Source organism: Oncorhynchus kisutch, linkage group LG4, assembly GCF_002021735.2.
Source record: "Oncorhynchus kisutch isolate 150728-3 linkage group LG4, Okis_V2, whole genome shotgun sequence".
Classification (NCBI taxonomy): Eukaryota; Metazoa; Chordata; class Actinopteri; order Salmoniformes; family Salmonidae; genus Oncorhynchus; species Oncorhynchus kisutch.
In genome coordinates, this window is record NC_034177.2 from 63,318,977 (window position 1) to 63,333,561 (window position 14,585).

Sequence of the window (14,585 nt, forward strand, 5' to 3'; positions counted from 1 at the left end):
TTTCAGCCTTTTCATTCGTGTTGTGACTTTTAGCTAGCAAGCTAATTTACTTACCAGCATGCGCGAAAAAGCACACGGTGTTTTGACTGGATGCCATAGTGTTAATTTAACGGTACACTATTTTAGAAGAATGAACACATCCGACATCAGTGGCTGTTTTTTCTCTTCGGGTGGACAGGCTACACCGAAAATGAGGATTATGTATGTGAGTACTGTGCGCATTTCGAGCGAAATTCCTTTATCAATTGGGGAGAACATCCGATGGGTCTTGCCAGGAAGCTAATCCTGAAGACGGATGCAGTACCATCATTGACACTTCTCACCAGGATATGTGAAACAGTGCAAAGTACGATTGACTTAATATTGGTGTCTGATAAATAAAAAATATCGCAGAGTGTAGTAATAGTATATGGAATCAGTGATCATTTTATTACATTTTGCACAAGGATTTTTAAATATATATTTAAGTGTCACAAAACCGTTAGAATCAGAGGACTCAACAAATACTGTGTTGAAAAGTTTAGGGAGGAAGAGGGTAAAATTGACTGGTCACCTGTGCTAGATAGTGTAGCATTAGACAGTGCCTGAGAAGTCTTTTAAATGTAGATTTCTTGATGTGGTGAATGTGACGGCTTCTATTAGATGGGTCAGGATAAAGCAGAGATCTAGCCCTTGGTTTAATCATGAAATTCTAAAATCTATCCAAGCAAGGAATAAAGGCCTTTAAAAAATGTAAGAACTCTCAAGAGCAGCATGATTTTGTCCTATATAAAAGTCACAGAAATGAAGCACAGAGCAGGATGGATGAAGCTACGGGTGGTTTCTTTGCTGAGAAAATAATTGACAGCAAAAATGACCCTAAAAAGCTTTGGAAATCATTTAATGAAATAGGCTGTAGTAGTACTACCAAAAACAAACTAAACAGCATTGGATTGAACGTCAAGGGGGAGGTGGTATATGAAAAAGCAGAGGTTGCCAATGAAACTCTTCTATTTTTTTTAAATTACTTCTGTTGCCAGCAAGCTGGTTAGCAAGCTGCCCACAAGTTCTGGTTTGTATGGAAGCAACCAAGTGAAGAAGTATTATGTAAAGTTAGGGGTTCAGCCAAACACTTTTTCTTTTGCAAAGGTAGCAACAGCCAAAATAGTCCGTATGCTGGCAGAGCTTAAATGCTCCCAAACCACAGGCCTGGATAATATTACTGCAAGGTTTCTTATAGATTCTGCTGAGCAAATTGGCCCTCATATTACATATATCGTTAATCTCTCTTGAACAAGGCACCTTTCCCAGGGACATGAAACAAGCTAAAGTTATACCTCTGTATAAGTAGGGGATAAAGTCTGACCCATAGAATTATAGGCCTGTATCTATCCTCTGTGTAACATCAAAGATCCTGGAGAGAGTTGTACATGAGCAAATGTATGAATATGTTAACAAACAGGGTCTAATGTATGATTTTCAGTCGGGTTTTAGAAAAACATACTGATTGTCTACTTTACGTGACTGACTTCAGCATGAAAGAGATTGATGATGGAAATCTGTGGAATGGTACTGCATGACCTACAGCAGGCATTTGATACAGTTAACCACTGTCTCCTGATCTCCAAACTGGAAGCACTGGGGTTAAGCATTATCCCTCTAGGCTGGGTAAAGTCCTATTTATCAGGAAGGGAGCAAGTAATAGAGGTAATGGTTCACTGTTTCAGGCAAAACCAATGAGTTGTGGTGTTCCGGAGGGGAGCATGCTTGGGCCTTTGCTGTTTTTATTGTATATTAATGATATGAAAGATGCTTGTTCTTGCCGTATTTTTCTTTATGTGGCAGACTCTACACTTCTGGTGTCTCACAAAAGTAAAACTATGTTGGAGAGCCATGTCAAATGATGTATATCTAATAATAATAATAATATATAAGATATATTATCTTCAATAATGTTCCAACCGGAGAATTCAATGGAATGCAGGTCGCTCTCACGTGAACAAACATGGTTCTAAAGACTGTTGACATCTAGTGGAAGCATTAGGAAGTGCAACATGACCCCATAGACACTGTTTTCGATAGTGCAAGAGTCGAAAAACTACAAACCTCAGATTTCCCACTTCCTGGTTGGATTTTTTCAATCCAATGCTGCCCCCTACCCTAGAGAATTTAATACCAGGACTAAGTTTTTGGCTAGAAAGTCCAAGCTGCTTGATAAGGACTCCATGAGGACTCCATGAAAGTGATAGCTACTGCCCCCATTCAATGCCATTTGACTATACTAGTACTTCCTGAAGGGGAAGCTCCAGATAGCCCAGAATAAGCTGAACATGGTAGTATTGAAGGTGAGTCCATATACTCGTATAGGCAGGAGCTGCTTCCAGGAACTAAACTGGCTGCCTGTTGAGGCTAGGATGTCCCAGATTAGACTAGGTTTAGTATTTATGGTCCTGCGCCCAGATTTCTAAGTGATTACTTTCCCCGTGTTAGGGATGCACACAATCACTGCACCAGATCAGATCAAACAATGCCACTTAATATAATATTTACATACCCTACATTACTCATCTCATACGTATATGTATATACTGTACTCTATATCATCTACTGCATCTTGCCATCTTTATGTAATACATGTATCACTAGCCACTTTAAACTATGCCACTTTTATACACTGCTCAAAAAAATAAAGGGAACACTAAAATAACACATCCTAGATCTGAATGAATTAAATATTCTTATTAAATACTTTTTTCTTTACATAGTTGAATGTGCTGACAACAAAATCACACAAGTTATCAATAGAAATCAAATTTATCAACCCATGGAGGTCTGGATTTGGAGTCACACTCAAAATTAAAGTGGAAAACCACACTACAGGCTGATCCAACTTTGATGTAATGTCCTTAAAACAAGTCAAAATGAGGCTCAGTAGTGTGTGTGGCCTCCACGTGTCTGTATGATCTCCCTACAATGCCTAGGCATGCTCCTGATGAGGTGGCGGATGGTCTCCTTGAGGGATCTCCTCCCAGACCTGGACTAAAGCATCCGCCAACTCCTGGACAGTCTGTGGTGCAACGTGGCGTTGGTGGATGGAGCAAGACATGATGTCCCAGATGTGCTCAATTGGATTATGGTCTGGGGAACGGGTGGGCCAGTGCATAGCATCAATGCCTTCCTCTTGCAGGAACTGCTGACACACTCCAGCCACATGAGGTCTAGCATTCTCTTGCATTAGGATGAACCCAGGGCCAACCGCACCAGCATATGGTCTCACAAGGGGTCTGAGGATCTCATCTCGGTACCTAATGGCAGTCAGGCTACCTCTGGCGAGCACATGGAGGCCTGTGCGGCCCCCCAAAGAAATGCCACTCCACACCATGACTGACCCACCGCCAAACCGGTCATGCTGGAGGATGTTGCAGGCAGCAGAACCTTCTCCACGGCGTCTCCAGACTCTGTCACGTCTGTCACATGTGCTCAGTGTGAACCTGCTTTCATCTGTGAGGAGCACAGGGCGCCAGTGGCGAATTTGCCAATCTTGGTGTTCTCTGGCAAATGCCAAACGTCCTGCACGGTGTTGGGCTGTAAGCACAACCCCCACCTGTGGACGTCAGGCCCTCATACCACCCTCATGGAGTCTGTTTCTGACCGTTTGAGCAGACACATGCACATTTGTGGCCTGCTGGAGGTCATTTTGCAGGGCTCTGGCAGTGCTCCTCCTGCTCCTCCTTAGCGGTCCTGCTGCTGGGTTGTTGCCCTCCTACGGCCTCCTCCACGTCTCCTGATGTACTGGCCTGTCTCTTGGTAGCTCCTCCATGCTAAGGACACTAGGCTGACAGACACAGCAAACCTTCTTGCCACAGCTCGCATTGATGTGCCATCCTGGATGAGCTGCACTGCCTGAGCCACTTGTGTGGGTTGTAGACTCTGTCTCATGCTACGACTAGAATGAAAGCACCGCCAGCATTCAAAAGTGACCAAAACATCAGCCAGGAAGCATAGGAACAGAGAAGTGGTCTGTGGTCACCACCTGCAGAACCACTCCTTTATTGGGGTTGTCTTGCTAATTGCCTATAATTTCCACCTGTTGTCTATTCCATTTGCACAACAGCATGTGAAATTTATTGTCAATCAGTGTTGCTTCCTAAGTGGACAGTTTGATTTCACAGAAGTGTGATTGACTTGGAGTTACATTGTGTTGTTTAAGTGTTCCCTTTATTTTTTTGAGCAGTGTATTTACATACCCTACATTACTCATCTCATATGTATATACTGTACTCGATACCATTTACTGCATCTTGCCTATGCCGTTCTGTACCATCACTCATTCATATATCTTTATGTACATATTCTTTATCCCTTTACACTTGTGTGTGTGTATAAGGTAGTAGTTGTGGAATTGTTAGGTTAGATTACTCGTTGGTTATTACTGCATTGTCGGAACTAGAAGCACAAGCATTTCGCTACACTCGCATTAACATCTGCTAACCATGTGTATGTGACAAATAAAATTTGATTTGAGATCAGGTGTTGCTGATGTGTGCTTATACAGGTACAGGAGTAATGCAGAGAAAGATACTTTCTTGTATACTGGAGCCTCAGAATGGAATGAGTTGCCTCTGCCCATAAAAACAATGTTCCTATCTGGGCAGCTTTAAAAATAAAGAAAAAATATGTTTGTCTTCTGTACCCATATGAATAACCCCTATGATGTAACTGGAATGATGAGAGAGATGTTCTTCTGTTTTTGTTTTATTATTTCACTGCCATACTGTGTTCCATCTTGTCTAGCCATCTTGTCTCAAGAGGACCACAATGGAAATAAGTCCCAGACATGTGCATGTATGGCTTTTTCAAGTTTTATGTGTGCTTGTTTTTTTTAAATGGTTGAATTATTAAACTAAACTAAAAAAGTGGTTCTTGCAAGCGTTGATCATAATAAGTATCAGTTTGATGAGTCTGACACTGTGGCTGTTTTCACTTCTGAACGCTATATTTTCTGTAACACACCTGATAGTCATTATGTTTTTTGTTCATCCATCCCTAAAGGACTGCGTGGTCAAGCTGACGTCTGCATTGGCCATGCTGTATGTATCTTGATACGGACACTGCAGAAGTCACGGCATTTATAGTTTTTGCTCTTCGTGGAGCAGCGCAGAGCAGTTGTCAAGGAAGTGAGTTTGTTTGTACAGGACCTCCCACCCCCACCTATTGTCAACCAATCATGTCAATGCGGAGCTATACGGAGCCTTCCGCATTGTTACAACATTTGGGAGGCGCACAGCGCCCGCAAAAGGAGGTGCGGTGTGTATTGTACTTGTAATTTACCCCTGACAATCATATTCTGCCATTGTGTGGGATGTTGTCTTACAGTTGATTTATTTAGCTTGTGTCATTGGGGCTAATCATGATGATTTTGGGGAACCACGATGATTCATTTTGTCTTCCCACTATCATCAAGCTGTTTCGATAGACAATTTAGAAAATGTAACATCTACTCTGCACAGTTTCCCAGGCAACCACCGGCAGCAGAAATGCTGTGATACAAAATCAGCTTTCCCTTGGGGATATGCTGTGAAGCCTGTGAAGACAGACCAAAGGGGGATTTGCTGTGAAGACAGACACAACATACTGTAAGTCGTAGTTGTTCATTTCAAATCAATTGAGCATTTCAGGCACACAACTTCCAAATACAAACAATGACAATTTTCACAAAAATTGCACAACCAAATATTGCATATTTCAAATTGAGTACTTCAAAAATAGCTGAAAACTGTGCGTAGAATGAGTAGATCACTACATCAACGAATTGATAACATCATAACTCAGAACAGTAAATAAAAGGAAATTATATTCACTACCCATTTAACACACATTTCCCTTTTCAAAAACATTACAGGCAATGGGGATGACTGAAGCAAAAGTGGGTGACTGAAGCCTGCTGAAGCCTGCCTCCCCATCAATCTCTGTAGTTGGTTGCATTTCCTAAAGCTTAAGTAATTCATGTGATATGCCATTTTGTCACTTTTTATATATATTTTTGTATTTGGATGGGAAATTAGTTTGACAAATTGTATGCACAGTGTGGGCCAGGTGCCTATATTAGGCTTACTGCTCTAATATATATTTTTTATGTCATGTTTCACTGTTATTTCTCAATATTTTGACTATGCTGGCCTATTTTTAAATGATCAAATACATGTCTGATCAACACATACAATTCTGAACATAGTCATAATGCCAATGCAGAGTCACCAATCATGGGCCATGATGATGTTATATGTCCTCGTCAGAGCTGTCCAAGCACACACGAAGACAGCGTAACAAGACAGAGGTGGAAAAAAACTAAGTAGCTGCAAAGAGCCAAGTTTGTTCATCAATCACATTTTTATTTGTCACGTGTTATAAACGAGAACTTCACTCTTCAACTCTCATCTTATCCCTTATCTATATTAATAGACTCGATATGTGGATAAATCCCAAGCTTGTCCATGCTTAAAGGCAAATGTATTAATCTAATGTAATATAAGGCAAGTTAAGAAACATCTGTATGAAACATCTGTAGTCTTTTTTCATAAAACAAGCGTAATGTAAAGAGTGATTTAAAATGGGCGATCTGAACTTAAAATTGGAGAATGCTCTAGCCTTATGATTAGAAAACATTTTGTAGGAAAACTTCATGCTTTTCCATCATGATATAAAACAAGACAATATTTTGTCATTTTGAACGTTGTGATAATCTCTGTTTAAACAGTGCATTGCATTTTGTCCTAAAATATGTTCTGGGTCAAAGAAGATCATTTATTTTCTGTGGAATGTTAGGTGTGTGGTAGGAAGCTTAACAATAGTTATGTTATATGAAGAGTTTTGACGGCTTGAATTTTTTTTTTTGTCTATGATCCTCTCTGAGCGCTGTAAGCAAGCTGGAATCACTAATAACCATCTTAATAACCATCATTGATCCCAAACATATAAAACAGTTAGCAGATAAAAGTTCACAGCATGCCATGGCCACTCATTATTTGCTGAGGAAGTGGTGGTGTCGTCTATGAAGACTATAGACTCTGTTCTGCAGCAGGGTCTTCCTGTTCTGTGTTGTTTGGGCCTGTGGTCAGGTTTGTATTTGAGAAGCAGGCTGAGAGGCAAAGCCAAACAGCACTGTCTGAACAAAATAGAGGCAAACTAGTCCTTGTGCCGTCCACCCCTTTTGTCACTGTGAAGACACACACACACACAAGGCAGTTCAGTCTTCAGTGTCAATGACTACAGCATAATGGCCTTTAAGGTATTGAGTCGAGTCCAAATTGGCAAATATAAAGAGAGGTGACAGTAAGATCTTAAATGTAACTAGACTTGCAGTTATACAGTGCCCCCTTCTGGACAAAACAAAACATGATGAGGGATGGTGCACTAGAAGAATCACAATACTATTACATTTGGTAAAATCAACAGTATCTCTATTACTGCTTTCCTTTTCATAGGAGTTACGGTATTTAGCCTGTAATTTTTATGGGGCAATGTTTATATTACCCCCTTTCAAACAGACCCATTTTTACCACATTCTCATCTACATACACCTTTTATACCTCCCGTGCACATGCCGGGATGCCGGGGAGGAGTAGTAGTAGTGGTGGGCGTCTATTTTAATAAATCCATTGAGAATATACACAATTAAAAATACATCCATTATTATTAAAATCAACATAAGACTAACACAATTTGGAGTTTGCCAAAAGGCACCTAAAGGACTCTCAGACCTTGAGAAACAAGATTCTCTGGTCTGATGAAACCAAGATTGAACTCTTTGACCTGAATGCCAAGCATCACGTCTGGAGGCAATCTGGCACCATCCCTACGGTGAAGCATGGTGGTGGCAGCATCATGCTGTGGGAATGTTTTTCATAGGCAGGGACTGGAAGACTAGGCAGAATTGAGGGAAATATGAAAGGAGCAAAGTACAGAGAGATCCTTGATGAAAACCTGCTCAGGACCTCAGACTGGGACTAAGGTTCACATTCCACCAGGACAACGACCCTAAACACACACTGTCAAGACAATGCAGGAGTGGTTTCAGGGCAAGTCTGTTTCCATTGATCATTTTTGGAGAGACCTGAAAATAGCTGTGCAGTATCACTCCCCATCCAAGCTGACAGAGCTTGAGAGGATCTGCAGAAAAGAATGGGAGAAACTCCCCAAATACAGTTGTGCAAAGCTTGTAGCATCATACCCAATTAGACTTGAGGCTGTAATTGCTGCCAAAAGTGCATCAACAAAGTACTGAGTAAAGGGTCTGAATACTTATGTAAATGTAATAGTTTAAAATGTTGTATACATTTGCAAATATTTCTAAAAACCTTTACTTTATCATTTTTACTTTATCATTGTGTGGTATTGTGTGTAGATTGAGGATTATTTTTAATTTATTTTTAATCCATTTTAGAATAAGGCTGTAATGTTACGAAATGTGAAAAGTCAATGGGTCTGAATACTTTTCAAAGGCACTGTAGGCCTATATATCAATATTGAACAGGATGATCTATATTGGATGCAATTGGAATGGAATTGATGGAGAGAAAGACAGTGGTCACTTGTGCACTGATTTAAAGCAACGATATAGTGTTTTGATACTCAGCAGCTGTAATAAAAAATAAAAATCTTTACAATTAAAAAAAACAAGGTGATCCTCAAAAGCCTGGTGGAGATGTCTATATTAGACATGCATTGCAGCAAATGTAGGTCTACCTGTCACAATACCATGAGATGATAGGTCTACATACTGCGATGGGCTGTTGGTCCCCACCCTGGGCGTTGATGCTTCATCGTGCAGTGACCAGAAAGATGGCCGTAGAGAATCCAGATTTAGACATCGCAAATAATTTAATAGTTCAATTTCACATCATGCTGTTCATAAAAATAATTTCTTATAATGTACCAGTTTCTCGCAGTTATTTATCCTGGGAAAAGGGAGTGGTTTTGGGTGGTAAATCTTGGTAACCGGGGTCCTGCCATTCAACCCTCTACATTGTTTTTAAAAGGTATCTGTGACCAACAGATGCATATCTGTATTCCCAGTCATGTGAAATCCATAATTAGGGCCTAATTATAATTTTTTAATTGATTGATTTCCTTTAACTCAGTAAAATCTTTGAAATTGTTGCATGTTGCATTTATATTTGTGTTCAGTGTAGATGTGGTGTGGATATTAAAAGATAAAACCTACACTAGATAACCAGGCTACCAACATGCATATTGCATCCAAGTCACCCGTTCCACAGATTTTTGAAATGGACTTTGAACAAGATACTGCATTATCTATAGGGCTATCTTTGGCTGATTAATAGGCCTAGTAAGATAAATGTCAATGGCTACAAGAATATCATTACCTTTCCACTATGCAGTAGAACTCTAGTTACCCACTCAACCTGGACTCAGAGCATTTTGTATTATTCTGTACGTAAATCCGAGATCCTCCATTTAGTATGTTACATTTGGTATGGTTACATGAGACAGATGGTTAATTAAGGCAAAAATGAAAGTAGGTGGTTAGTCGGGGTGGATGGGGGTTGCGAATTCAAATCTCATCACAGACAACTTTAGCAACTTTTCAACTACTTGCTACTTTGCATGTTAGCTAACCCTTTTAAACCTAACTCCTAAACTTAACCCCTAGCCTAGCTAACGTTAGCAAGCTAGCTAGAATTCATAACATATAATACGTTTTGATCATTTGTAACGTATTGTACATTTAGCAAATTCATAACATATTGTACGTTTGGAAATTCGTACCATATTATACAAATTGTAATATCATACGAAATGTTTATTAATTTATTTTACCTTAATTTTACCAGATCCGTTGACTGAGAACACACTCATTTACAGCAACAACCTGGGGAATATTTACGGGGGGGTGAATGAGCCAATTGGAAGCTGGGGATGATTAGGTGGCCATAATTGTATGAGGACCAGATTAGGGATTTAGCCAGGACACCGAGGTTGACACCCCTACTCTTACGATAAGTGCCATAGGATCTTTGGTGACCACAGAGAGTCAGGACACGCTTTTAATGTCCCATCGAAAAGACGGTACCCAACACCAGGCAATGTCCCCAATGACTGCCCTGGGGCATTGGATGTACAGTGAATTCAGAAAGTATTCAGACCCCTTGACTTTTCCCACATTTTGTAAAGTTACAGCCTTATTCTAAAATGTATTAAATTGTTTTTTCCCTCATCAATCTAAGCACAATACCCAATCATGACAAAGCAAATATCCCTTTACATAAGTATTCAGACCCTTTACTCAGTACTTTGTTGGCAGCGATTACAGCCTCCAATCTTCTTGGGTATGACGCTACAAGCTTGGAACACCTGTATTTGGGGAGTTTCTCCCATTCATCTCTGCAGATCCTCTCAATCTCTGTCAGGTTGGATGGGGGAGCGTCGCTGCACAGCTATTTTCAGGTCTCTCCAGAGATGTTAGATCGGGTTCAAGACCTGGCTCTGGCTGATCCACTCAATGATATTCAGAGACTTGTCCTGAAGCAACTCATGCATTGTCTTGTCTGTGTGCTTAGGTTTGTTGTCCTGTTGGAAGGTGAACCGTAGTCACAGTCTGAGGTCCTGAGCTCTCTGAAGCAGGTTTTCACCAAGGATCTCTCTGTACTTTGCTCCGTTCATCTTTCCCTCAATACTGACTAATCTCTCATTCCCTGCCGCTGAAAGACATCCCCACAGGAAGATGCTGCCACCACCATGCTTCACCGTAGGGATGGTGCCAGGTTTCCTCCAGACGTGATGCTTGGCATTCAGGCCAAAGAGTTCAATTTTGGTTTCATCAGACCAGAGAATCTTGTTTCTTATGGACTAAGAGTCCTTTAGGTGCCTTTTTGCAAACTCCAAGCGGGCTGTGATGTGCCTTACTGAGGAGTGGCTTCTGTTTGGCCACTCTACCATAAATTCCTGATTGGTGGAGTGCTGCAGAGATGGTTGTCCTTCTGGAAGGGTCTCCCATCTCCACAGACGAACTCTGGAGCTGTGTCAGAGTGACCATCGGGTTCTTGGTCACCTCCCTGACCAAGGCCGTTCTACCCCAATTGCTCCGTTTGGCTGGGCGGCCAGCTCTAGGAAGAGTCTTGATGGTTCCAAATTCTTCCATTTAAGAATGATGGAGGCCACTGTGTTATTGGGGACCTTCAATGCTAGAGAAAAATGGTACCCTTTCCCAGATCTGTGCCTCGACACAATCCTGTCTCGGAGCTCTATGGACAATTCCATCGACATCATGGCTTGGTTTTTGCTCTAAAGTGCAGTGTCAACTGTGGGACTTTATATAGACAGGTGTGTGCCTTTCCAAATCATGTCCAATCAATTTAATTTACCACAGGTGAACTCCAATCAAGTTGTAGAAACATCTCAAGGATGATCAATGGAAACCGGATGCACCGGAGCTCAATTTCGAGTCTCATAGCAAAGGGTCTGAATACTAATGTAAATAAGGTTTCTTTTTTTACATTTGCAAAAATTTCTGCTTTGCTTTGTCATTATGGGGTATTGTGTGTAGATTGATCAGGAATACAATTAATTTAATCCATTTTAGAATAAGGCTGTAACATAACAAAATGTGGAAAAAGTCTAGTGATCTGAATACTTTCCGAATGCACTGTATCTATGTTTTTTAGACCAGAGTAAAAAGTCCATACTGCTGACCCTCCACCACTTCCCGCAGCATCTGGTCTCCCATCCAAGGACCAACCCTGCTTCGCTGCAGAGGCAAGCCAGCAGTGGGATATGGGGTGGTGAACTGCTGCCTAAAATAGAAAATGGGAGATACAAATTAATACATCCCATATGAAACGTAACATACCATACTAAATGGAGTGTATCGGATTTAAGTATAGAATAATACGAAATGCTCTGAGACCAGCTCGATACACTCTACACTCAGTAGGCCTAAACAGTTTTCCAGTTGTCCAACCATTTTATGCAAGTAAAGTACATGTCGGTTAAAAAAAAATGTCACGCCCGGCCTGATGGAAACGGAACATTTATCGGTAAACTTTCCAAATGTCGACAAAACAAGATACTCTAATCAAGGTGGGATATTTTTGTGTCGGTAAAATCAATTACGTGAGAAATGCCGGTGGTAATGGTATTAGGCCCAAATATTTATATATCATATCGAAGTAAACTTGGAGCCACGCGATGATGTGATGTGTTGTGTGGTCCTACGAGTCGGGAAAAAATGCAGTTTATTAGGATACATATTAATTTATGATTTTACAATATTCGTATTCCAATTGGATTGAAACCTAGCTAGTGATTGCAAAAATAGATACATGATTAGTCGGTCATTACAATGCCATTTATAAAATATGAAATGTTTAACTTTTTTTTAAATATTCAAATTAAGGTACATTTGCAGATAATTCATTCATATTTAACTCGCAAGGTTGATGACCTAGCTAAAAGTTAATTGAAAGCGCAACATCTAGGTTAACTTCAAAAGCAAAATAGCGTGCTACTACGCCATGGACTTCACGGGAATTGAATAATAAACAACAAAAATAAATGTCTGAATAAATTAGAGTTAGAGTTAGAGATCCATCCGGAGTACATTCGTGGTAACACCGTGGCTATGTCTACGATACGGTGGCAGTGGCACAGAGTGAACTTAAGTTTGCTTTATAAATGCTGTGGTATTTCTTCAAAACCATTCACGTTTTGTGGCACTCACTGTGAAACTAATTAAAATTATACCTTTTTGTAATGACCACCCAGAAACAGTGTTGCATATTTTTGGCATTGTTTTCATGTAAGGAATCTGGCAGACATCAGTAATTTATAATTGAACACATTTATGAAGATTGTACACTATTATGGAGATGTGCTGCTTGGATTCTTAACTTATGATAAAATTGTTTCAACTTATTTCTATGCAATTCATTTCATTATTCTTTTGGCCAAATTCCATATTCACAAATGTACATTTACAAACAAAACACCACATTTTATTACCTTAAATGATACTATATTTTAAGAAGCTTTTTAATAAATAAATAATTAATTTTAATAAAGCTGTTAGTATTATAACTGTGTGTATGCCTCTTAAGGTCCTTGTGTAATGTGATATTGTACCCCCTAGCCCAAATGTCCTTTGTATATTCTTGTGTTCCCCATGTACTTTTTGCATTGATTTGTCGTTAATAAAAATGTATAAAAATGAAATTAACATTTAAAAATAGAACAAACAACTAAAAATAATAACAAAAACGTAGTAGACTGCTGTCTGTTTGATGTTCAGTGCTATTCGGGATTCTAAACCCTAACCATAACCCTTTATCTTACCTTAACAGTTTAAATAGTTAACTTCAATGGGGTATAGCATGGACCCTGTCTGAATAGGGTTAGGCTGTTGTTGGGTAAATCTTTCTTTCAGTCATATGATATCATCCAAGGAATGATAGGAATTGCTTTGAATGTGTGCATGCATTTAAAAAAACAAAAACATTTGAACATTTATAATATATAGGCTATATATTTATTTTGCTGATGCTTTGTGGTTTTTTTTCTATTCTATTCAAAGTTATAAGATTAAAGTTAAGTCAAAGTGGGAGATTATCCAACTTGTTTATTGACGTAGCCAAGATCTAAGCTAATGGTTCTACAGTAAGCCGGTCATGGGACCATTAAGTGTTTACAATCTTGTTAATGTCTCACCATCTGAATGAAAATAATGAAACCATGAGGTCATTTCACCATTAGTCAAATGGCCCATTTGGTCAAACTGTTTATCATTACTCATTTACTCTCTGATCATTGCATGGTATGTGTCAGAAGTATTTAAATCTTGACAACAAACAAACTTAATTGACTCAAAGAATAGCCTACATGAGGCTGTTATGCAATAGAAACTATGTATATGTATGTGCTATGCATTGAACATTATATGATATATTCTGTTATGTGAAAATGCAAATGATATATATGTATTGAGGTGGACAATGCTGATTTTGCAAGGGGCTTGAAGGACAAAAATCCATGCATAATGTGTGATAGGATTAGGAGGACCCCCAGAATGAATTGCTGTCAGGTACTGTACATTGGCCGAAAGAATGGAACTCTTGTGAGCCGTCCCAAAACATGGAGACGCTGATCCTGATTGTCCAGATAAGGAATGAAAAGACACTGAATCTCACCGGACAATATGAAAAGTGAGATAATTGTTCTTTATTGTATCTGATTACTTATTATTATATACCGGTAAGAGATAAAATGCCAAAATATATATTACAGTATATTGTAATACTATTTACTGAATACTATTGTTTTTTTAACTACTTGTGTGTCAACTACCTGTGTGGGGTGTCCCTAAATTTCTTTCAGGGGTAATGGGTGCCATTGAGGTGAAACTGTCCTCTGGCTCAGTCTTTCCCATAGGCTATGAAGACTTGTCCAGACTTGCTGGTTTCTAACTCAGTGATGAGCTTGTTACCTACTATTAGTGGGTACAACCCCTGGCCTTTCCCTGTAATGGGCCTATACATCAATGATAGATGAGGCAGCATGTTGATAATGGTCCTATTAATTACCAAACAATTAAA

General features: G+C 39.6%; 1 long non-coding RNA gene across 1 annotated transcript; it reads left to right on the top strand.

Moving 5' to 3' along the window:
* The first annotated feature begins 242 nt into the window (after positions 1-242).
* Positions 243-6,760, top strand: LOC109889817 (uncharacterized). Its single transcript, XR_002255336.2, has 4 exons — positions 243-346; positions 5,032-5,281; positions 5,490-5,615; positions 5,882-6,760. It is a non-coding gene; the product is annotated as an uncharacterized LOC109889817 (long non-coding RNA).
* Positions 6,761-14,585: the final 7,825 nt, after the last annotated feature.